Here is a 27,299-nt window from a genome sequence, read left to right on the forward strand (position 1 = left end):
TGTGTCAAATACTGAAGTCTACGATCCGTTGGTGTTGTAAAATAATTTACGGATTAACTCAACGCAGTCAAAGGACACGAGAGTCTATGTCACATATTTTGGTACTTGCAAAATTATTCCTCAAAAGCTACACATGAATTATCTGTATACGAGTAGAAAGTTAAGATTGTACACAACCCGCAGAGTCCTACTGGCGCTTGTCGGATTTCTAGTGTTGCTAGCAATTTAATGGGTCAGTCTATTTTTATGAGATTACAATTCTTCAAAGAAATGTAGCAGTCAGTCATTTGCAGTGCCGAGGTTCATGGACAACACGTACGAGTGTTTCTCGGTAAATGGGAACTGAGATCAGATACAAATCTGTAAACCATTTGCAAACGTAATAGTCGGTGGCACGGAAATATAGTTCCCACGGGACGCCACGCGCGTTACTTTGTTTTAAAAGCCCGCCTACCCGGTGAGTCCCAGAAGCGCAGAGAATTAAAAGGTAGCGCGGATCCGTAGGAGCGATGGCGGACCAGCTTCCAGCCGGTGAGCGGTCTGCTTTAGCGGCTTTGCGCCCCCGCTTCGTAATTAGCTTTTCAAACAAATTCCGAGTGACTTACAGACCCGGCACGGGCCGCCATAAAACTGAGTGGTTTATCCGGGCTGCAACTTATCCCCTTTGATAAAGTGGCAACTGGAATCTAAAAGCAAAATTAACTTCCTGTCTTCACTAAAAATGTAAAACATAAAGGGAAGCAGTAACGAAAGAAGCCACTAAGAGATAGCACCGCCACGGGTGCCACTGTGATTTCATCTCGCCGCCGGGTAATTCTGAAACAGACGCTCGTGCTGGTCCCCATATAATAAGCCGCGAGGGGACCGCTCCACAGATATATACTCCGTGCCGTGCTGACGGCGCGACCACCTCGTTGTGGGGATTCCGTCTCGGGACGGAAATTAATATCAGCCGAGATTAAAACGGACGCCAGTGAGTTCTTTGACTCACCCCGCGGCCAGAATCCTGAGAGCGCTCTACACTGGCCTGGAGTAGGAAGCAACTCGCGGTGCCAACATCCGGAGGGCTGTCCTCCGCGTAATAACGTGGCACATTCATCGTATCGCACACGTCCAACGCGACAGCTCAGCTCGTGTTACTCCGATGCTGGTGTGCCCTCATTTTAACAGCAATTCAGTTTCGATCTAATCGCTCAGACTCCAGTCAGCTGGAAGAGCATTTCTGTAATCTGTACTCGGTGATGAAAGATGCTTCACTATTTCGATCCTTCACCACGCAAATGTGTTCTACGGAGAGCCTTGCGGCCCTCAACTACAGAGGAGTGACTCGAGACGACGCCATTTTAAACTTGGTTCATAGTTCATCCTCAGAGTAAACTAACAGAAGCTGAGCGACTGGTCGACAGCTACAACGCACAACAACTAGGTGTTGTAACGCAATTGAATCGGTTATTATGAAAAGGTCATAAATCCATAAAACATTATTTTGAGGTATTCAAAAATAACCGTTTTATGTTTCAATGGCAGAAGATATTAAGTACTTGGACACTTTTTGTGCTCCTCTGGAATATACCGTTCGCTTTTTAAACCGTTTATCTTAACTTTGTTTACAGGACATTTCACTCCGTGTGCTTATTGGAAACAAATACTACGCGTGCATTACATGTTTTATCGTTATTCCAGCGCGAATGGTACACTGAGGCATGCTAAGGCATTGCCAGTCTCCATTACTTCTGTCAACAGCTCATCTAAATGTGTAGACCATATAGTTCTTGTTTCGAATCTCCTCACTTTCTCAGTCCGACCATTCCCGCCCATTTGGCCTTGTATCATTCAAACACACGAAAATTTTCAGTCTTGGTCGCAGTTTATTATTTATGATTTTGGCCACTCTTCTTGGCTAATTGCCGTCATCGGATCTGTCATGAGACGTAAGGTATAAACAATGGATATAAAATTCTCTGCACGTATTATAGTAATATTTTCAGTAAGAAAATAACCACAAGATGTTCGTTATGTCAGAGGATAACAAATTGAGAAGTGCTCAGAATTAATAGTGTACAAATATAGGAATATAAATGAGTGGCACACATCACACACTTAAAAAAAAAGCAATATAGTGCACATCGTAAAATATACATACTTGTACGAAGTATAGGTGGATACTAGTTGCAACACAGTCGCCTTGAACGTAGTAAATTTTCGACACCAATCATGTGGCGCTCAAATACAACAGCAGCACACACTATTTGGTAGATAAGTTAAAACTTGAATAAATGTATGTTACATTTAAAAAATACTTTCCTTGTTTGTAAATGCTTGAATAACATGAAAATGACAAATCCATATAGATTAATTCATGTGCATCGATGTGGCTCCAATAAGATTTAAATATGGCAACATCAAACACTAGACTGCATACAACCTTTATTGCTCGTTATGACTGCCATTTTCTACGAGAAAATGTCTCAAGTTTTTGCAAATTATTCAGAACATGGCCTTTGGATGGTTTGTTAACGATTTCAAGAGTTTCAGTAATATGGTCTAGATTATGTTTCACGGAATTTAAATGACTTCTCAAAACTGTCTTGATGGACTCGTACATATGCTCCCTATACCTTGTTTCAAAATTCATATATGTCTGGCCAATATAAAATTCATTTCAATTCCTGCATATGAGCTTATACCCTCCTGACGTCGGAAATTAGTTTTCATTATTTTCTTTAGAATAACGTAACCTGTTACCTAAATTTCCAATGGTAGGAAATCCTATTTTTAAATAAACTTTTACTGATGATTTCGCTTTGCGTTCGCAATGTGCAAGAAATACACAGATTTACAATAAATAAATATAAAGCGAAAATCATAATAAATAGCAAAAAATATAAATTTTACTGCATATCAACGATACAGCCCTGAAGTTGCCTTCTTCACCGTATCGCTGACAAGCGATTAAGTCCATCTTTACTATCTTAAGTCGTGAGTAACAAAAGATAGAATGATAACCAGGTTACAGAACTTTAAACTTTGAGGGAAGTTAATATCACAGTATCGCCTGGTGTACTATTTAATCGTTAAATGAAAAGATTAGTTTATAATCAGAAATCTGGATTTTTAATAGAGCAGAGATACTAGCTGAGTAAGACGCATTTAAAATCCGATAAGCTACATTTACATGGTACCAAAAGTTACTTTTGCTTTAGGTGAATAAGTAAAAGGAATCATTAGGCCTAAAGGACATAGGTCAGGTACAGTTCTTAGTCAATCAGCACGAGTCATTCTTCTTGTGGGATACGTATGTTGTTGCTAAGTGTGGATTCCTTAAATACTGTATTTTGGAAATCGTCTTAAATAGTCGCTGTGTCATTATATGCTCGTTTTGAAATTCATCATGAATTTCGTTGATAAAACAAGTACAAATGAAATTAAAGTAACCTGAAAGCCAGCTAAAACGCTCCATTTGAGTCACGTCATGCCCGTGATGCCACTGGCTAGCACGCTTCTTCCAAGTGTCGTGAAGGCATAATTTTTCGGTTGTTTAATTAGTGACCTGGATGAACAGAAAAACTACAACGTGTAAAGCTGTCGTAGGCAAACACAATGATATGCTGTATTGGGATCTATGTCTTGGAAAATGGGTTACAAAAGATGTATAGTGCCATGTTATAAAATACATCTGTAAAAACTCCTGAGAAACGGATTTTTTTTTCTTCCAAAGAACGAGAAAATGCGTAAAATGTGCTGGCGACTCGCTCGCAGAAACCCAAATGAAATTGCGATCAATACATGTGTTTATTTACCTCAACATGTTGTCGCCTGCAACGTAATAGGCAGCGTGCTGGATATATAATGCAATGTTCACCATATATATCCTCATATGCACTGTTGTTGTTGTGGTCTTCGGTCCTGAAACTGGTTGATGCAGCTCTCCATGCTACCCTATCCTGTGCAAGCTTCTTCATCTCCCAGTACGTACTGCACCCTACATCCTTCTGAATCTGCTTAGTGTATTCATCTCTTGGTCTCCCTCCACGATTTTTACACTCCACGCTGCCCTCCAGTACTAAATTGGTGATCCCTTGGTGCCTCAGAACATGTCCTACCAAGCGATCCCTTCTTCTAGTCAAGTTGTGCCACAAACTCCTCTTCTCCCCAATTCTGTTCAATACCTCCTCATTAGTTAGGTGATCTACCCATCTAATCTTCAGCAATCTTCTGTAGCACCACATTTCGAAAACTTCTATTCTCTTCCTGTCCAAAGTATTTATCGTCCATGTTTCACTTCCATACGTGGCTAAACTCCATACAAATACTTTCAGAAACATCTATACTATATGTTAACAAATTTCTCTTCATCAGAAACGCTTCCCTTGCCATTGCCAGTCTACATTTTATATCCTCTCTACTTCGACCATCAACAGCTATTTTGCTCCCCAAATACAAAACTCCTTTACTACTTTAAGTGTCTCATTTCCTAATCTAATTCCCCCAGCATCACACGTGTTAACTCGACTAGATTCCATTATCCCCGTATCGCTTTTTTTATATTCATCTTATATCCTTCTTCCAAGACACTGTCCATTCCGTTCAACTCCTCTTTCAAGTTCTTTGCTGTGTCTGACAGAATTCCGATATCATCGGAGAACCTTAAAGTTTTTATTTCTTCTCCATGCATTTTGATACCTACTCCGAATTTTTCTTTTGTTTCCTTTACTGCTTGCTCATTATACAGATTGAATAACAGCGGGGAGAGGCTACAACCCTGTCTTACTCCCATTCCAACCACTGCTTTCCTTTCATGTCCCTCGACTCTTATAACTGCCATCTGGTTTCTGTACAAATGGTAAATAGCCCCTCGCTCCCTGTATTTTACCCCTGCCACCTTCAGAATTTGAAAGAGGGTATTCCAGTCAACATTGTCAAAAGCTTTCTCTATGTCTACAAATGTTAGAAACGTAGGTATGCCGTTTCTTAATCTAGCTTCTAAGATAAGCCGTAGGGTCAGTATTGCTTCACGAGTTCCAACATTTCTACAGAATCCAAACTGATCTTCCCCGAGGTCAGCTTCTACCAGTTTTTCCATTCGTCTGTTAAGAATTCGTGTTAGTATTTTGCAACTGTGATTTATTAAACTGATAGTTCGGTTATTTATCACATGTGTCAACACCTGCGTTCTTTGGGATTGGAATTATTATATTATTCTTGAAGTCTGAGGGTATTTCGCCTGTCTCTCTACCAGATGGTAGAGTTTCGTCAGGACTGGCTCTCCCAAGGCTGTCAATAGTTCTAATGGAATGTTGTCTACTCCCGGAGCCTTGTTTCGACTTAGATCTTTCAGTGCTCTGTCAAACTCTTCACGCAGTATCATATCTCCCATTTCATCTTCATCTACATCCTCTTGCATTTCCGTAAAATTGTCCTCAAGTACATCGCCCTTGGATAGACCCTCTATATGTTCCTTCCACCTTTCTGCTTTCCCTTCTTTGCTTTGAACTGGGTTTCCACCTGAGCTCTTGATATTCATGCATGTGGATCTCCTTTCTCCAAAGGTCTCTTTAATTTTCCTGTAGGCAGTATCTATCTTATGCCTAGGGAGATAAGCCTCTACATCCTTACATTTGTCCTCTAGCCAACCCTGCTTAGCCATTTTGCACTTCCCGTCGATCTCATTTTCAAGACGTTTGTATTCCTTTCTACCTGCTTCATTTACTGCATTTTTATATTTTCTCTTTTCATCAATTAAATTAAATATTTCTTCTGTTACCCTGGGATTTCTACTATCACTCGTCTTTTTACCTACTTGATCTTCTGCTGCCTTCACTACTTCATCCCTTAGAGCTACCCATTCTTCTTCTACTGTATTTCCTTCCCCCATTCGTGTCAGTTGTTCCCTTATGCTCTCCCTGAAACTCTGTACAACCTCTGGTTTAGTCAGTTCATCCAGGTCCCATCTCCTTAAATTCCCATCTTTTTGCAGTTTCTTCAGTTTTAATCTACAGTTCATAACCAATAGAGTGTGGTCAAGAGTCCACATCTGCCCCTGGAAATGTCGTACAATTTAAAACCTGGTTCCTAAATCTCTGCCTTACCCTTCTATAATCTATCTGAAACCTGTCAGTATCTCCAGGCTTCTTCCATGTATACAACCTTCTTTTATGATTCTTGAACCAAGTGTTAGCTAGGATTAAGTTACGCTCTGTGCAAAATTCTACCAGACAGTTTCCTCTTTCATTTCTTACCCCCAATCCATATTCACCTACTACGTTTCCTTCTCTCCCTTTTCCTACTATCGAATTCCAGTCACCCATGACTACTAAATTTTCGTCTCCCTCCACTATCTGAACATTTTATTTTATCTAATCATACATTTCTTCGATTTCTTCGTCATCTGCAGATTTATTTTGCATATAAACTTTGATTTTTTAAAATGTTTTTCGTTTATAGTCTGTTCGCTTCTTTTGTTTCCTTTTTCTTAGTACAGTTACGTAAAGCTTCAAAATTTATATCATATTCCATTTTAATATCTGTTTGATTTATTACCTTCATTTTGCACCTGATCAATTTGAAATGAGTCGCAAAGATGGTATTAAGAAACTATGTTTCATACTCTGAGAAACCATTTAACAATTTCCGACCCCATTACTCTTTGCAAAAAAAGTCCCCAAAGACAATAACTCACCATTTACAACTATCTCCATTGAAAGTTTCGTAAACCTGTATGATTTTGACAGGGAGAAAAATTGAACATTGCTTGCAAGCTACGAGGAAATAAAATACGACCAGGGCATTATGATGAAATGGAAGTTAGTCCTGCTTAAGCACTTTTAAATCATAATGTTTCAGCAGCAGTTAAGTATTCAGTAGAACAACTGATACGTTAGTTTCTGATGCGTCAACTGTATATTTTAAAGGCATAATTTTCCGGTTGTTTAAATTATTGACATGGAGGAACAGAAAAACTGCAACGTGTAAAGTTGTCGAAGGCAAACACGATGATGCTCTGCAGTTACCCATGATTGTTTTTACGCTGTCTGAAAATATGAAAATCGAGAAAAGAGCAAGATGGAAAACAGTAGTAATTCCCGCAAAAGCAACAGCCATCAACGTTGAGAATTGTCTTCTGACTGAAAAAAGTCCGCTGTACTTTATTGTGCAGGATTTAACACGTTGTCCTGTAAAACGTTTTCGTCATGGTCAGAGCAAAAAATCCAGTTTCAGGATCGCGTAGTTTTATGATAGTTCTGCGACTTATTGCTGTGTCACAATACTTTCGTCCCAGTCGCCATGCAATGCAGCCCTTACCTTCCTTATTTCCGCAACATAAAAATCTTGGTGGTTTTTGAAGTATGAATGTCTGAACTTTCGGAAGGTTTCCACTATCAGTCTCCCCAAAGTACTTTTCTATTGTTACCTGTAAGTTTTAAATGCGTTTTCCATGACTAAATAACTAAATTGTTTCCAGAAAAAGTACACACTAGTAATTTCGACTAGCGCTGCTATAAACACGTACAGCTAGGTCCGTCTTACTCCTAGCCCGTGAGGTCACCAGAGCTTCAGTCAATAACGGTGCGTTTTCGATCACATGACCAAAACTTGAAATTTACAGATTTATAAGCTTAAATAGAGACAACTAACGGATATTTTGTGAAAATATTCACCGACAATGCTGTAAATGTTACAATCATTCAGTATAACAACAATCGCAAACACATTTTTAACAAAGGAAAATAAAATATTATGTACCCTCATGTGGGAATAAGATAACCAAACTTTGTGAGGGCTTACCACGACACGATTCAACTGTCTGCTAGATTCGGGAATAAGGAACTCCTTGTAATTCTTTCTGATTTATGGAGGCTAAATCTACATCCTTACTTTGGAAGCCACTTAGCCGTGTGTAGTGTAGGGTACTTCTGGCATCGCCTCCGTTTCGTCCCCTTCTGTACCATTCACAAATGTTAGTGGGAAGAGGGATTGTTTGTATGCCTTCGTATTAGCTTCAATTCCGCAGATTTTCTTGCCGTCTTGGGAGTCTTATGTGGGAGAAAGTAAGACATTGTCAGAATCTTCTTGGAATGGTCAGTCTAGGAGTTTTAACAGTAAATTTCTCGGAGATGCATAGCGCCTCTTTTGTAGCGCCTGTATCTACATACATACTCCACAGGCCACCATACGAAGAGTGATACGATAAAAGATGTGGGATGAATTTTGAGAACGGTTAAGAGACGGTCTATAGTTGAGCAAGACTGAAACTAATCAGGTAAATACTGGGTTGTAATCTTAATTTCCAGTGGAAGAACTAAGTAGGTTGTAGTTAATAGGATGTGTCGATCTAAACAAAGGTTTCCTGCTCTGGGAGCGACGACAGTTGAAATTTTGCTTAGGAAACTGCGAAGTGTGTGGACAGGTAAGGGAGGCGGTACCACGTGACTGCTCTCAAGTGTGAGGGATAGAGTAGGATTTTAGGACTCAATTTTCTGGAAGACATAGGACTGGTGAAGGTATGTCAAGTGTTTGAAGAGGTGTGGGGACTTCATAAACTGAGAGTAGATCGAGTGAGACTGCGTTTTATACGATGCGACAGCATTGTGTGCAGAAATATAGACACATTAGTCAACAGATTTACTTGAGGACAAGCAGCTGAAATGTGGAACATGGTTCAAAATGGTTCAAATGGCTCTGAGCACTATGGGACTTAACATCTATGGTCATCAGTCCCCTAGAACTTAGAACTACTTAAACTAACTAACCTAAGGACAGCACACAACACCCAGTCATCACGAGGCAGAGAAAATCCCTGCCCGGGAACCCGGGCACGGGAAGCGAGAACGCTACCGCACGACCACGAGCTGCGGACTGTGGAACATCCTCAGTCAGAAATTAGCAATGATCCACAGGACAAGAGTGGCAAATATAATTCGGAAAATCTCAGATACCCAAGGACAAAGACCAATGCTGGGGTCTGAATGCTTGCGCAAACTGCAGTATACTGTACACTGTTAGAGGGGTCTACACGATGTCTTCAGAAACAAATCGAGTCCAGGAACCAGTGTCCGGAAACTCCATCCAACGACGCTACATAGTGTTGAAGTTAAAGGGGCAGGCACCTGTCACTACACAATGTGCTTGTTATTCAGTGATAATGACTGATTACCATCATCGCCATTAGAGAAGTTGGAGCAAGCTGCTGCGTTGAATGGCCTTGTCTTCTATTTCTGTGATGCTCTGTTTCTTTGATGCATTACGGTTTCGGACATACATTTACATGTGGAGTTTATTTTACTCTCCGAACCATCTAAAATCTCCAAAATTTTTCGGAATACGTAAACACTGCGAGATGTCCTGCTTAGAGTCCGTTAGTGAAAAACTCATTTTTTGCGGCCAGAGGGGTGGCCTAGTGGCCGGCGCCGGCGTCTATACGTTCGGTGCTCTGTAGCGTCGTTCGAAGACGTTTCCGGACACGAATTCCTATCCTCGGTTTGTTCCTCAGGACATTGCCTACAACATCTCGAAGTCTGTCGCAACATTTCTGGGACACTCTATACGTCACATCGCTGCGTAGCAACGCATAACGACTATTTACCATACACCGATAACGAACTCTGTAAAAATAGCGATATATGCCAAATATACATGAGGTTTTGACAACGTGCTGAAGACAATGTCCACGACATAAATACATGAAGAAGGAGGAGGAAAAGAAGAAGATGATAATGCCGTAATGATAATGCTGTAGCTCTAGTCTACGAAACAAATAAATGCTAATTACCTTGAAATGAAAGACCGGAAACTTTTGGAACGTGTCAAATTACAAAGACACTTTTTATGTACTATTTGATGTGAATACGTCTGTATGCCGACTAACCGTGCAGTCATTACTATCGGTAATACATTATTTTTGAAAAAATATACCGCAGATCAATCGGAGGGCGCGAATTTCATGGACTAGTGCGAAAGGTGAACCTTAGGAGGGGCAGACATATATGCGCCATTTTGTATTTGAAGGGGGGACGCATTAAATCTTGTAGGTATTTGCTACTGTCTCGTCCATGTGGGGCATTTAGTAGTTTCAGTTCATTGTGATCGTTGCTCTCCAATCAATTCTGTTCACTTATGTACAATATGACAAAGAAATGGTGAACGACTGGCATGTTTCACTCAAATTTATGTCAGGTGTAGCAAAGCAAGTTCCGATAGGTGTAAGAAAACTTTTGGCTGTACATTGAACATAAAATGTAACATGAGCTTTGGATTCTGTCTCATATTAACTCCTGTCATTGGCCCCCGAATGCAGAGAATGGGAGCGTATCATGACACGCTTGTCTCGTACGAGGGGCGTTCAATAAGTAATGTGACACTTTTTTTCTGAAAGCAGGTTGGCTTTATTCAGAATTCCAATACGCCGTATTCTTCCCAACGCTTCTGGCAGCAAAACCCTATTTCTGAACGAAATCTCCGTTCATTGCGACGGCCTTACGCAACCTTAATGGGAGGGAGTTTATGTCTGCGTGGTACCGCTCTGCTCTGTCGACCTAGCAGTCAACGTCTTGCTGCATCAATAACATCCCCATCATCCATGTAATGCTTCCCGAGGAGTGAATCTTTCGTTAGGCTGAACAAGAGTAGCTCGGAAAGTGCGATACCTGGGCTTTAGTTTGCATGAGAAAGAATAACTTAACAAAATTTTGTGATTTCTTCTCGGGTGCGCAGGCTTAAGCAGTAGAGATGTCCAGTTGATCAGCGTGGAGTCTGATCCATCGATCATCTCGAATGAGAGCCTCCGTACTTTCCAAATTGCAGAAGTCTCAGCTTTGTGCCCCCGGGCGACACGCGGGTGATCGGACAATTTTGCGCGACCTTGATGCAATGATGACAGACGCCTCGCACAACGACTCACTGTGCTTTTGTTTGCTGTCAGGTCTCCGTAGACATGAATATGTACGATGTTTTGCTTTTCCTCCGAAAGAAACTCAGTGACAGCTCTCGGCCTGGAACACACCTGTGTTACAGGCACCATTTTCAAAGATACGAGGGTTGGAACTTCAATAGTGGCAACTACTTATTTACAGCTCGTACAAAATAGATACGCGCTTCAAAGTTTTGCTGACCTTCAAAGTAGTCACCAGCATTGCGTATAGCCCGTTGCCAGCGATGTGGAAGTCGTAGTGTTCTCTTAGCAGTGACAGTTGTCTTGACAGTTGGAGCGGTGAGGTCTATTGCTCTACGAATTTGTAGCAGTTCTGAAGTGAATGCCATGAAGTGTTTCCTCCAGTTCAGAAATCGAGTTGAAATCACGAGGCCTTAAGTCAGAGGAGTGCAGTAGGTGGTATAGCACTTAGCAGCCACATCAGTCAAGCAAATCAGCAACAGCTTGCAGTGTACGTTCTTGAGCATTGTCCTGCAAAATGATGGTCAGGTCCAGCAAAAAGTGGCATCACTTCTTTCTCTATGCTGTTCATTTTTGGAACACAACCTACGACTAGCTTAGAGACAGAAGTGATGACATTTTCTGCAGGACCTGACCATAATTTTGCAGGACAATGGTCAAGCACGTACACTGCAAGCTGTTACTGATTTGTTTGACTGATGGGGCTGCTAAGTGCTATACCACCTATTGCGCCGGCTGGGGTGGCCGAGCGGTTCTAGGCGCTACAGTCTGGAACCGCGCGACCACTACGGTCTCATGTTAGAATCCTGCCTCGGGCATGGATGTGTGTGATGTTCTTAGGTTAGTTAAGTTTAAGTAGTTCTAAGTTCTAGGGGACTGATGACCTCAGAAGTTAAGTCCCATATTGCTCAGAGCCATTTGAACCACCTACTGCACTCCCCTGACTTAAGCCCTCGTAAGTTCAACTTGATTTCTATACTGAAGGAAACACTTCACAGTATTCGCTTCAGAAGTGCTACAAATTCGTCGGGCAATAGATCGCGCCGCTCGAACTGTCAACACAACTGGCATTGCTAATAATATCTTACGACTTCCACATCGCTCGCAACAAAATGGTTCAAGTGGCTCTGAGCACTATGGGACTTAACAGCTATGGTCATCAGTCCCCTAGAACTTAGAACTACTTAAACCTAACTAACCTAAGGACAGCATACAACACCCAGCCATCACGAGGCAGAGAAAATCCCTGACCCCGCCGGGAATCGAACCCGGGAACCCGGGCGTGGGAAGCGAGAACGCTACCGCACGACCACGAGATGCAGGCCGCTCGCAACAGGTTATATACAATTTCGGTGACCACTTTGAAGGTCAGTAAAACTTTGAAACACGTATCTATTTTGTACGAGCTGTAAAGAAATAGTTGTCACTATTGAAGTTCCAGCCCTCTTACATACAAGGTGATTCACGAAGATATGCAAACATTTTAATATGTTATTCCACAAGTAAAACTAAAGAAAAAAGTTCGTATAAACATAGACCCACAAATGATTAGTTACGGAGTTATGGCTAATGAAAGATTTTTCCTGAAATATAGCAACTTCGCTAATATGAAGCCATCGCAAAACTGTTCGAGGTTAAAGTAAGCACGATTTCCATTCATTTTGTTGTTATTGATCTGGTGAATGTAATGAAAAATGTCCCAGACGTGTATCTGCAGTATTTTTCCAGGACATCCAGAGAAGCAAAGGACTAATTTCATAAAATTTTTAATTTATGAACTACTTGGCCCAATTTGTTTTTTTTTTTTAAATTTCAGATAATTGTACAAATTTTCCAACAGAGGTCGTAGAGAATTTAATTTTGAAAAAATGATGGTAAAAACGATGACTGAAACTGCATGAATGTGCTAGATAATCTGCTTTTATTAACGCCATAGCACTCGTGAACTCATGTTAAACCGAGAAAAACAAAGCCCAGTGTTAAGGTAGTTCTACAGTGTACATACAATCTCACAATACATTCATATAAATGTTCAAAAATGTCTCCACCGATTTCAATGCATTTAGCTGCGCGTATGAACAGATTGTGTTGCTAGGTAGAGAAACTGTCTCCCATAACATTCGAAATACTCCACTAACGGTTCATGAATTCGAAATGCCCCGAGTTGGATGACGTACTCGATATTTGTTAACTGCGGCCGTAGCATTACCATCACATTTGCCATAAATAAACACAATATTTTGAGAGGCATCCATATTTCATAAATAATCTAAAAACTACAAGAGTTACTATGCGGTATCACTTTAATACACTGTCGTTATTGTGTACTTGCACTGAATAATGCAGAAAAACTAACTCGTTTCGCCGCGCGGGATTAGCCGAGCGGTCAAGGGCGCTGCAGTCATGGACTGTGCGGCTAGTCCCGGCGGAGGTTCTAGTCCTCCCTCGGGCATGGGTGTGTGTGTTTGTCCTTAGGATAATTTAGGTTAAGTAGTGTGTAAGCGTAGGGACTGATGACCTTAGCAGTTAAGTCCCATAAGTTAAAAAAAAACTCGTTTCAAGGTTAGGAAACGTCTGAAACAACTCACTAACGCTTGCCAACAACTACATAAACGTTCCTACATTCTTAATGGAAAGTAAACAAATTTACTTGTATAATAATCCTTGCTTCTCTGGATTTTCTGGAAAACTACTGTATATACATTTCTGGGACATGTTTTATTAGATTCACCAGACCAAAAACAACAAAATAAATGGAAATCGTGTTTTACTTTAACCTCTTACAGTTTTTCGGTGGATTCATATTAGCGAAGGTGCTAAGTTTCGGGCAAAATCTTTTGTTAGTTCTAACTCCGTAACTAAAAATTTGTGGACCTATGTTTGTATGAGCTTGTTTGGTTAGTTTTACTTGTAGAATAACAGAAAATATTTACATACATTTGTGAATCACCCTGTATAGGTCGCCGCCTATCAGCCAGTTTCTCTCAAAAAAATGTTGAAATGTGTGAAATCTTATGGGACTTAGCTGCTAAGGTCATCAGTCACTAAGCTTACACACTACTTAAGCTAAATTATCCTAGGGAGAAACACACACATCCATGCCCGAGGGAGGACTCGAACCTCCGCCGGGACCAGCCGCACAGTCCATGACTGCAGCGCCCAAGACCGCTCGGCTAATCTCGCGTGGCCCAGTTTCTCTTTAAAAGTGCAGAATTTGTTATGGGGCATCGTAGAATATTCCCGCTGGCAGAGGAAAAAGTGTGTTACAATACTTACTGAACGCCTCTCGTAATACAGAATCTCCCGTTATTTCGATCTAGTGCGACAGCGTCAGATGCTACTGGGGGACTCGACGAACTGAGAGCAGTTTGCGGAAGTGACTTGGGGAAGCAGGCACGGAGAATGGGACGCGGTGACGTCTTGGCCGCCGGTTACACAGAGAGGGCTCACAAATACGGCGGAAGCGGAAGTGGGCGCCGGTATTAAAAACGATAAAGCAGCGTCAGAGCGGGACGGCGGCCCCGGCTGCCGCAAAGTGGCGCCGCCATCTCTCTGTGCTACAGTATATACACTGCCAGGATGCCCCTCAGCCTCCCACCTCCTGCCACTCCGCGGATTTCCTCCTGCGGGTTCCGCTGCTGAGTCATCACGGAGACTCGGCGAGAATCCTTCTGCGAACCTGGGTGCTTTCCATAAAGTTTAGAATGCGTCACGGTTATGGAAGTTGTGAAACTTCGTAAAAATACACTGTCGTGCTACTACATACAGAGGCTACCTGGTTTCATAAAAACATTTGGACATAAAGCTCGCCTTTTCTTTATATAAATTCCTAGACCTGGCCTGGCACAGAATGACTAGCGAATCATTCCCCTCCAACGAGTGCGTCTCCTTCCAGCTCTCGTCGTGCGCTGTCGCAACCACAGCCACGCCCTCCAATACTACAAAAAAATGGCTCTGAGCACTATGGGACTTAACTTCTGAGGTCATCAGTCCCCTAGAACTTAGAACTACTTAAACCTAGCTAACCTAAAGACATCAGACACATCCATGCCCAAGGCAGGATTCGAACCTTCGACTGTAGCGGTCGCGCGGTTCCAGACTGAAGAGCCTAAAGCCGCTCGGCCACCTCGGCCGGCTCCAATACTACAGCGACGACTGTCAGTCGCCGTGCATTGTGAATCCTACCTGCTCCCCCTATGATTCAACGTAAATTAGAACTTTTTAAGTGATTTTTAAAGCAGGATATTAATTCTAATCATGAGAAAAAAGGGATACCTTCAGTATACGATTATTCAGAGTCTCGGGTATTAATAACCGCTGCAGTTGTATTTTGTCTTTTATTATTGGGTCACTACCGGTTCCGTGGAACTAAAAGCCACATCTTCACGTCAACGTACACTATGTGGTCAAAAGTATCAGGACATCCCCAAAAATATACGTTTTTCATATTAGGTGCATTGTGTTGCCACCTACTGCATATCAGCGACCTCAGTAATTATTAGACATCGTGAGAGAGCAGAATGAGGCGCTCCGTGGAACTCACGGACTACGACCGTGGTCAGGTGACTGGATGTCACTTGTGTCATACGTCTGTACGCGAGATTTCCACACTACTAAACATCTCTCGGTGCATCGTTTCCAATGTGATAGCGCAGCAGAAATGTGAAGGCCCACATACAGCACAAATGCGTACAGGCCTATCTCGTCTGTTGACTGACAGAGACCGCCGACACTTGAAAGAGGGTTGTAATGTGTAATAGACAGACATTTACCCAGACCATCACACAGAAATTCCAAACTGCATCAGGACCCTCTGAAAGTACTATGACAGTTAGGCGGGAAGTGAGAGAACTTGAATTTCGTGGTCGAGCGGCTGCTCATAAGCCACACATCACTCCGGTAAATGCCAAGCGACGCCTCGCTTGGTGTAAGGAGTGTAAACATTGGACGATTGAAAAGTGGAAAACCGTTGTGTGGAGTGACGAATCACGGTACACAATGTGGCGATCCAATGGCTGGGGGTGGGTATGGCGAATGTCTGGTGAACGTCATCTGCCAGCGTGTGTTTTGCAAACAGTAAAATTCGGAGGCGATGGTGCTATGCTGTGGCCGTGCTTTTCATGGAGAGGGCTAGCACCCCTTGTTATTTTGCGTGGCACTATCACAGCACATGACTACACTGATGTTTTAAACACCTTCCTGCTTCCCACTGTCGAAGATCAATTCGGGGATGGCAAATGCATCTTTCAACAAGATCGAACACCTGTTCATAATGAACGGTCTGTGGCGGAGTGGTTACATGACAGTAATATCCCCGTAATGGACTGGCCTGCACAGAGTCCTGACCTGAATCCCATGGACCACCTATGGGATCTTTTGGAACGATGAATTCGTGCCAGGCCTCACCGACCGACATCGATACCCCTCCTCAGTGCGGCACTCCGTGATGAATGGGCTGGCATTCCCCATGAAACCATCCACCACCTGACTGAAGATGAGCCTGCGAGAGTGGAAGCTGTCATCAAGGCTAAGGATGGGCCAACACCCAGCTGAATTCCAGCATTACCAATGGAGGGTGCCACGAACAGTCATTTTCAGCAAGATATCCGGATACTTTTGATCACACAGTGTATGACCAAAACGTTAGAGCTGAATAGCTCGGAACCTTCTTACTCAACATTCGTTGTCCATCAGAACAAAACTTCGCTTAAGTGCGGTATGTCACAGAATAAATCAGCCACATTCCAATATAGTGGACAGGTCTGCATCTCCGAGCTATACGGAATCGCGTACGGGGGATGCGGCCGCGTGCTCTGTCATAAAACGAAACCGGTAGTGGTCCAATAACAAAGGGCTAAAGACGGCCGAAGCGGTTATTAATATCCAATATGACTACTCATAGATGTGGTTTCCCCACCTACAAGGTTATCTGCGATTATTCAAAAACTTGTAAGTCATTTTATAAGTGAAAGAAAAGAAATAAACTTTTTCTTGTACTCTATCAACAATGTTCGGAGTGAAGTAGTATATCTTGGTATTTATCATCAACTCCTATCAAAAATTGCTTAAATTTTCTATGAGACAGTTATGGATATCGTCAACGTATTATATACGTAATTTTTGTTAAATATTACATTGCAGACAGAATTCTAACACTTTTCGAACATAATGCAGTAAAAGCTAAACAATTTATCCCTTTTTCTCAACACTGACCAACGAAGCCATTTTCGGTAGCGACCATAGCGTGTGCATCACCGGTAAAAATTGCAGAGCATTTTTGAAGTCATCGTTTTTCTGGTGTCACCGCCAGACACCAAACTTGCTAGGTGGTAGCCTTTAAAACGGCCGCGGTCCGTTAGTATACGTCGGACCCGCGTGTCGCCACTATCAGTGATTGTAGACCGAGCGCCGCCACACGGCAGGTCTAGAGAGACTTCCTAGCACTCGCACCAGTTGTACAGCCGACTTTGCTAGCGATGGTTCACTGACAAATTACGCTCTCATTTGCCGAGACGATAGTTAGCATAGCCTTCAGCTACGTCATTTGCTACGACCTAGCAAAGCGCCATTACCAGTTACTATTGATGCTGTAAAACATGTACCGTCAAGAGCGATGTTCACCAATTATGGATTAAAGTTAAGTATTCCAGCAGCTACGTACGTTTTTTGTTAGTCTCATTTCCTTGACCTGTTCCAGACCTCACGCCAGCCTGCGTGAGCTAAAACGCGTGCCTTTCGGCTTCCTCTCATAGTGGGTTGGCTGTCTTGCCATTCCACAACAGTTTTGTCAACATATATACTTTTTAACGGCATAGAATTATCCACACCTGCTGTTCCAGAGAACAATCCACCATGATTACACAAATAAAAATTAATAGTTCACTGAGATCTATCTGATTAATACCTTCTACCGACAGTTTGCAATTACATTGTTTAGTTGCTTTTGCCCTATGTCTAGAATTCGCCTTTTACATTGTTACGTTAAAAACCAACCCGTTTTTAATGTTCAGCAGCATCGCTCTAACCAAATGCTTCCACCATTTTTATTCCACTTTCTTTCTCGAGTGTGCCATCACTTAAGCATTTCTCATATCTTGCTAATTTTGAGCATGATGCATGTATACCTCTAAACACGTTTCTCTAAGACTTTCTGGTTCAGGAAACTTTCCTTTTTTTTTTTAAGTTATCCACTGAAGTGCATCGTTCGTCATCAGAGTAGCGTTCGTGTGTTGTTTTCTCAAGAGAAGCGAGCTTTTTGTGGATCAGATTTTTTTAATATTTTTTCTCGACATTGTGAAGAAATGTAACAGAAAATAGCCACCTTAGCAGCCATGATCTAAACGACAATAATAGCCACACTAATGACCAAAATGACAACCTCAGCAATACCGCAACATGGAGAGTAAATCTGAATAAATCGTCGAGAGCAACCGATGCCTTTGGGGGGGAATGGTTCACTAGCCATTCATGTCCAGGCTTGTTCTAGACCACCTTTTGCATGTAATGTACGTTTCATTTTTGAACAGGCAAAAGTAGGTAATACTCTCTATTCCTTATTTCCAAGAGCATTTCAGTATCATCTTTCCTTCGAATTTCCAACCCAATAATTGCATCGAAGAAACGAAGCAAATATGTGAATTACCTAAAAGGGGATGAGGAAACGAAATTAGTCTCACCACAGTTGCAACGAGTCCTTGATACGCTCGATACTGCCGCTGGGGCTTGATATCCGAGTTGCTCCCGGCACAGGATGTGGGGATCTTGTTGACCATGGACGTGCCTCAGCATCCAATCCCTAGAGAAGCTTTCCGTATGCGTATTGGCATTTTCCTGTTGGAAAATGCCAGCTAGATAGTACCACATATTGAGGTACTACATGAGGACGCAGGAGGTCCCTCACATACTGTTGTGCCGTCAGAGTTCTGTCAGTCTTTACTGGCCGTGACCTGAAGTCATATCCTACATGATGACTTCAGGAGCAGCAGCACTGTGCCTCCCCGACACTTTGGAAGAACCTCTTCCCAGGCTACGCCGATCATCACCAGCTCGTGCTTCCCGACCATGGCAACATCATCCGTTCGTGCTGGCCTGTTAGTGGCAGTCTATGCATGCGAGACTAATAACCCGATCTGGCTGCCCCTGGTCCCGACCAATGGTACAGGATGACACAGAACGCTGCAGAAAGCCTATGATTTGTCCTCGGACTGCGAACCCTAATGTGAAGAGGTTACGGCGTGCTTAGTGGACAATACGACAATCTTTCCTTGTCTTGGTCAGTCATGGTCGACTGGAACCTTGACGATGAGAATGACCTCACGTTCCCATGCAGTCCAACATCGGGAGACTCTCAAAGCCGAACGACCCACAAATTATGGTACTGCACGATTCGGCCAGCTGGCCACCTGGAGACCACAATGGTACCACTTTTAAACCCTCACAGCTGCTAATAACGCTGTTTCATATGCGGCAGTTCCGTGTCCCTCACAGTGGATACACAACGTCTCATGCTGTCCGCATACCTTATACACACACCAAACCAAGTTTTACATCACCCTGGTTCCCAGAACTCTTGAAGATAGACGTTGACTGTGGGTACTGTATGGCAGGCACTGTCCCTTTGAGGGTTCAGGGATGTCCCTAAACCCTCCAAAAAATATAAACAACCATGCATGAGCAGCGCCTATTAGACGGAGGGGGTCCGACAGCCGATCAGTTCGAGTCATTTCACCAGGAAGGAGGTACACGGCTCGTGTTGCCTGTAGTTCAACCATGCCTAGACGGTCACTACCATGGTTTGATCGCGATCGCGTTGTTACTTTGTGCCAGGAAGGGCTCTCAAAAAGGGAAGTGCCCAGGCGTCTCTGAGTGGTCAAGGCGATGTTGTTCGGACATGGAGGAGACACAGAGAGACAGGAACTGTCGATGACATGCGTCGCTCATGACACCGAAGGGCTACTACTGCAGTGGATGACCGCTGCCTACGGATTATGGCTCGGAGGAACACTGACAGCAACGCCACCATGTTGAATAATGCCTTTCATGCAGCCGATCGGCCCAACAACTTGCCGAATGGACCGCTCAGGATTGGCATCACGTTCTCTTCACGGATGAGTGTCGCATATGCTTTCAAACAGACAATCGTCGAAGACCTGTTTGGAGGCAACCCGGTCAGGCTGAACGCCTTAGACACACTGTCCAGCGAGTGTAGGAAGCTGTTTCGAGATGGCATTATGTGGGGCCGGCGTATGCCGCTGGTGGTCATGGAAGGCGCCGTAACAGCTTTACGATACGCGAATGCCATCCTCCAACCGATAGTGCAACCATATCGACAGATATTGTCGAGGCTTGTGTCTTCATGGACGACAATTCGCGCCCCCATCATGCACATCTTGTGAATGACTTCCTTCAGTATAAAGACTTCGCTCGACTAGAGTGGCCAGCATGTTCTCCAGACATGAATCCTACCGAACATGCCTGGGATGGATTGAAAAAGGCTGTTTATGGACGACGTGATCCACCAACCACTCTAGGCGAGCTACGCCGAATCTCTGTTGAGGAGTGGGACAATATGGACCAACAATGCCTTGATAAACTTGTGGATAGTATGCCAGGACGAATACAGGCACGCATGAATACAAGAGTACGTGTTTCTCGGTATTAGAGGTACCGGTGTGTACAGCAATCTGGACCACTTCCTCTGAAGGTCTCGCTATATGGCGGTACAACATGCAATGTGTGGTTTTCAAGAGCAATAAAAAGAGCGGAAATGATGTTTATGTTGATCTCTATTCCAATTTTCTGTACAGGTTCCGAAACTCTTGGAACTGTGGTGATGTAAAACTTTTTTTGTTGTGTATATCCTACCTGGCCTGGTAACAATAACAACATTACATCTGTATGGCCGGTCGGGGCGGACGAGCGGTTCTAGGTGCTACAGTCTAGAACCGCGCGACCGCTACGGTCGCAGTTTCGAATCCTGCCTCGTGCGTGGATGTGTGTGACGTTCTTAGGTTAGTTAGGTTTAAGTAGTTCTAAGTTCTAGGGGACTGATGACCTTAGAAGTTAAGTCCCATAGTGCTCAGAGCCATTTGAACCATTTGAATCCACTTAGTGATGCAGTACAGCCAAGCAGTAAACATCAGGTCGTGAAGTTTGTAACACCATTTGCGAGAATACTGCAGGGAAAAAGCAATCAACACAATCGTATGTGTACATATTAAGGTACCACACATAAAAATAACTGCATTTGTACCTATTGCGCGCTGTATATATACAGAGTGTTAGAGCTGTAAGTGCAGATATTGAAATCATTGATGCCTTAATATGTACCCACTTCAGTGTGTTAGTTACTTTTCCCCTGTAGTTAAAAGTCTTCCCACAAAAATGTCACATAATTTGCTACATGATGTTTTCTGCACAGTCGTCAGCTGTCAGTACAGCTTGTCGGTATAGCTACTCCTGTCAGTATATACTAACCATTCTGCGCCAATGTGTCCGCACTTCAACACCTGAGATGTTGCGCAGGGGAAAACAAGCACTAATGATTTGCTCTTGCCGCGTGTCCTTTGAGGTACTAACCAACATAAAAACATACGCCTTCTAACAGCTATCATTATTAGTGCGCAAACGAAGTAAAACTGATGTAATACTTTCCAATACACAATCCTGTCACCAATGAAACAATCTTCACTTTTATCCCTAACATCCTTATATTACTTAGCCGATCGATATGTTCAAACAAATAGATATTTAGCTAAACTACTGATCCTCTCGACGGAAAAAGATGTTTCAGATCCGACTATGGCTGCTCGACATCGTTTTGCCAGTAAAGTTGGCCAGCACCATTACATACACAGGTAGAAACTTCGGTGAGAAGCGAACACTACCTATTTAGTCATCTGGAGCTACACACTGGCGACTAGCTGTCTGTCGTTTGAGTGCACGAGTATGTAAATCCCGTGATTACTGTCGGGTTCGAAACCGGATTTCATGCCGGCCGCGGTGGCCGTGCTGTTCTAGCGCTGCAGTCCGGAACCGCGGGGCTGCTACGGTCACAGGTTCGAATCCTGCCTCGGGCATGGATGTGTGTGATGTCCTTAGGTTAGTTAGGTTTAAGTAGTTCTAAGTTCTAGGGGACTGATGACCTAAGATGTTAAGTCCCATAGTGCTCAGAGCCATTTGAACCATTTGAACCGGATTTCATTCGCAGGGTGTGACATTCGTCTCCAGTTACTGTCTGTATTTTTCTACAGCCGCTGTTCTTACACCGTGTTACGTGGCTCTGAGTGGTGCAACCGAGTGCAGTGACGGCGTGGTTTGAGGCGCCATGTCACGGATTGCGCGGACCCTCCCACCGGAGGTTCGAGTCCTCCCTCGGGCATGGGTGTGTGTGTTGCCCTTAGCGTAAGTTAGTTTAAGTAGTGTGTAAGTCTAGGGACCGATGACCTGAGTAGTTTGGTCCCTTAGAAATTCACACACATTCGAACATGTGGACATTTGGATTGGTGCACCATTCCTCGTAGCCACTGAACGTTCCATGTTGATACAACAACCATTCGGGAAAATCATTAATGGTTTGTTCATGGACCCATCGAAACACGACAGCTATTTCTGTCACTGTGTCAAGTGTCCTTGTCGAGCCATCCGACTGCTCTGTTTCCATACAGTCGATTATCACTTACACATACTTTTCCACTTTCATGGCTTACATCACTGATGAAGTCTTACGTGTACTCCTGGAGCAGTTCTACACAACTTGCAGTGTTCCAAAGCGACTACTGTAGTTAGGGTGTGACTAGCACTGCGTGAAGTGAGCCTGTTTACACGGGCTATTCACGGGACAAATCAGTTTAAATTAAATCGCTCTTGTACATACGCTTCTTTCCGGTTCTGGTTGTGGTTGCAAAAGTCTGACACAAAAGTAATACACGTAACAAAACAAAGTTTTTGCATATTATTGTGATTTTTACACACGTTAGTAGGTTATGTCACGGTGTGCATAGTAATATTTTTTTTTCCAAACACACAGGTGCTGCTTCTAAGAAATTAAATTCCCCTTACATTTCAGACATTACATAAATGTTATCTATGGTTATAACTGTTAGGTCCCGGCCCTGAGGAATAGAAAATACCTCTTTAATGTTGCTGAAATAAGTATGTCTCTCGGCATCCGTTGTAACATTTATCCTGGAAATTATACTAGTATTCACATTGCTGTAACTGGTTTAGCGTTGCAACTTTAAATTTCAGTGGCAGTTGCCGATATACTTTTATGGATCTCATCAAATGGAACATATGGTAGCCTATCATCAGTGATTAAGCTTGAAAGATAAGATTTCAATGGGGAGCGGACAGAATATGGATCACTTCTGGCAGCAAAAGTTTATTTCCTATTAGCCAAACAAGACCCGATTCGCATGGTTTTCTTTTTCATTTGTTTTATTCGAACATTCCAGATCACTCTGGAACATAGTAAAAAATTAATATTTAAGAAATAAAATACCTGTCAGTCATTTCTTTATAGAACACCGAGAACAGTACAAAAAACTTGACAACGTTAAAAAAAATTCGGGAAGTTTTTAGAAAATTATAAAATCTAAGACATTATAGAATATTTTAGAACATTCGAAAACATTTATTAAAGCTCTACAACACAGGTAAATCTCGAACTTCTCCCTTAAAATTTACATTGATACAAAGTAGATGGATAATGTCCTGGTGACCACCACAATGTGAAAGCGACCAGAAACACAACAGCTATTACCGTATACCCACTACAATACACAACAGGGTAAAAGTTTCAGAAATGTTTTATGTAACAGTGCCTGCCGCGGAAGACTTCGGTCTCACAAAAACCAGTGGTTGGTGATTAGTCAAACTTTACATAAAGAAATTATAGAGCTATAAAATATCATCATATTCTCAATAAAAAAAAAAAAAGGTTCCAATGGCTCTGAGCACTATGGGACTTAACTTCTGAGGTCATCAGTCCCCTAGAAATTAGAACTACTTAAACCTAACTAACTTAAGGGCATCACACACATCCATGCCCGAGGCAGGATTTGAACCTGCGACCGTAGCGGTCGCACGGCTCCAGACTGTAGCGTCATATCCTCAATAGCTGCATGTAATTTGGTGATGAAAACCTTTTGTTTCCGCTATATCACATGCTTAATTAACTTTTGTGTCACAATAGCTTCTTATGAATCGCATTTGTTGTCTTGTTATTGTACATAAATTCTTTGGGTTTCCCATTTCTAGGGCAAGATACATTTAACTGGCCGTGAGAAAAGCAAGATTTTTTTCAAATTAATACAAGATCTTAAACATTTGTCTTTATGCCTTATTTATAGTGATATTAAATGCTAATCATACTACAATTTCTGTCGTTAGAACTGAAACGACACTTCGGTAGATGTGAGCGGAATTCTCTGAATAAATTCTATTTTTCTTTTGCCTGCCGCGCGGGCTAGCCGCGGATTCTGAGGCGTCCTGTCACGTAGCACGCCCCCCGTCGGAGGTTCGAGTCTTCCCTCGGGCGTTGGTGTGTGTGTACTGTCCTTAGCGTAAGTTAGCCGATAAGCCCAGGGGCCGACGACCTCAGCAGTTTGCTCCATAGTACATTATCACAAATTTCCCAAATTTTCTTTTGTCTTTCCCTGATATTAATTTTGCTTTCATTATATTCATAACTATTTACGACCATCTTGATTTGAATTTTTAAATAAAAATCGTAACAATTCATTTCTTACACCCAAAAGAGCTCCTTCCAATAACAACTTGAGTAATATTGACCAATGTTTGGAGAACTTTATCTATTAATTCATTTGGTCCGTTGATAACATTGCATAAATCATTTGTAAGTTCAGGTTGGCGAGTTAAACTAATTTGTACGACTTTTGCAACAAAATGTTCTGCGTTATCATTACTGGAAAGTTGAACTCTCTTCCTTATTTTTAATTGTGCTTCTGCCACTTGAGGCCAAAGAAATGATTTCTCCAAACATGCACTGATTAGGTCTTCTGGAGTTGATTTTGGAATAATTCGAAGAGTTTACCGAAAATGTCCTGAATGTGTAAGCAATGCACCTCTCATTAAATCCTAATTATCTTGGAAATTTAGTACATTGTCGAAGCTTCTGGGAGGTTCTATAGCATTTTGTAACATTTCAAAACACTCCTGAATATTGTAGAAGGAGCATTCTGGCCAGTCGAGGCTACTTCGGCGCTAGATTTCAAGCTAATTCACCGTCTTCCCATAAGAAGTCCATTGGCGCAGTTCTTTCGTTTGTTACTCATATCTTGGAACCCATCTCCAGCAGTTCCAAACCAAACCTTCTTAATGGATGGAGGAAGGGACTACCGTATCATATAATCCCCTTGTAACTGCGGGAGTGTTTGGCGGAGTTGCAGAGCTATGCACGGACAAACCAAGGTCGTCGCGAACAAATTCCATCTTTAGACTACCATATTTACATAACCAACCACTGCAGTTCTAAAACGAAACCTTCTTCATGGATGGAAAATGGAGGGTTACCGCACCATATAACCACCATCGACCTTAAAGCGAATGGTGGCATTCAGTAAGGATCCGGCTTATAGGAAACCTCATGGGGTATGACGCAAATTTCAGTCTACAGCGAGATATGTAAGCTTTCTGTAGAAACCTGGATTTGCACACAAATTACGGCAGTTCCGTATGAGTTGTCAAATAACATGGATCAAACAGGTAGGTAGATGATACAGGAAGCAGCAGGTTTTGGTGCGCTTGACGAATAACATGTTCTCAAAGGTAGGAGGTAAATAGAGGAGTTGTAGCGGACTTAGTCCATGCGCATAGGGTCATCAATAGGAAGTAGGTGCATGGAAACAGGTTGCTGGAGAGATAGAGCAATACATAGACCTTGGAAGATCGTAAAGGCTATTAGGATCTCAGGTAAAGGCACAGCCAGAATTAGTATGATAAGCGGGTTGAATGGAAGCAGCTGTAGTTACCGAAGAAAGTGAGCTATTTTTGAAAATATATATCGATAAAGACGCTGAGAGATTTAAGATGGGCATATCCGATCAGTAACTGGTGAAGAAGTTTTCAAGGCTGTAAAACGAATGAATAACGGTAAACTATTTGCGTTACTATAATTCCAGCCTTGGAGCACAGTGTTTGTTTGTAATCAGGTTGCTAATTACGGTCGGTAATGACCATCTTCACACCTGATGTGAAGACGGTCATTACCGATCGAAATTAATAACCTGATTGAAAATAAACATTCTGATCCAAGACTGGAATTATAATCACGCAAATATTTCCCTAGATCGCTTAAAGCTTCTTCGTAACTATTTCACAACTCTTAAAAATGATAAAGTACTTGGCCCTGGGAATATAAGGAAAGAATTGTAAGGGCAGCACCATCAGCGATAGCTTTACAATAATTTAACCAAAACGTACAGTAAGCACTCTAAGGGAGACTGCTACCACATTAATGGAAAAAAGTTAATATTACTCTATCATTCATATGAAGGCTCGTGGAGGGGATTGCAACAATTATCGACGTACAGCTGTGTGGCGTCTCACCTAGTGAAAACGTCAATATTAGCTTTTGATCCTCCAAATCAGGAGATTTAATGAGTATACTATTGAGGTGCCACGTGAACTGCAAGTGAGGGGAGATCCATTTGCTGATATTCGCATAATATGTTACAGAAGTCGTGTATCATATCGAACCACACAACATCCTGATGTAGCAGGAGTGCTTATGGTATCTAGCAAGAAGATGTGCGGGTAGTGACGGCAGCGTCAGAATCCCTGCCGTCAAGGGGCGTCGATAAGTCATGGCTGAATAATAAAGACTATCAAAAAGCTACTATTATATACTGAGTTTGATACTGCATGTCGTCCTTTGCATTGGATTCTAGAGAGATTAACGTGTCAGGCCAGCTAAGATTGGAGTTACATTGAGTTGCACACTGAGGTGACAAAAGTAATGGGATCTAGATATGCACATATACAGATTGCGGTAGTATCGCTTATACGAAGTAGAAAAGATCAGTGCACTGGCGGAACTTTCATTTGCACTCAGGTGATTCATGTTAAAAGGTTTCGGGTGTGATTATGGCCGCGCGACGGGGATTAACAGACTCCGAGAGCAGAATGGTAGTTGGAGCTAGACGCATGGGACATTCCATGTCGGAAATCGTTAGGGAACTTAATATTCCGAGACCCTTAGTGTCAAAGGGGTGCTGTGGATACCAACTTTCAGGAACTGTGTCCCGCCACGGGCAAAGCAGTGACCAACAGCCATCACTTAACAACCGAGAGCAGCGGCGTTTGCGTAATATTGTCAGTGCTAACAGACAAGCAACACTGCGTGAAATAATCGTATAAATCAATGTGCGACTTATGACGAACATATCGA

The sequence above is a fragment of the Schistocerca serialis genome, chromosome 2 (assembly GCF_023864345.2).
Source record: "Schistocerca serialis cubense isolate TAMUIC-IGC-003099 chromosome 2, iqSchSeri2.2, whole genome shotgun sequence".
Classification (NCBI taxonomy): Eukaryota; Metazoa; Arthropoda; class Insecta; order Orthoptera; family Acrididae; genus Schistocerca; species Schistocerca serialis.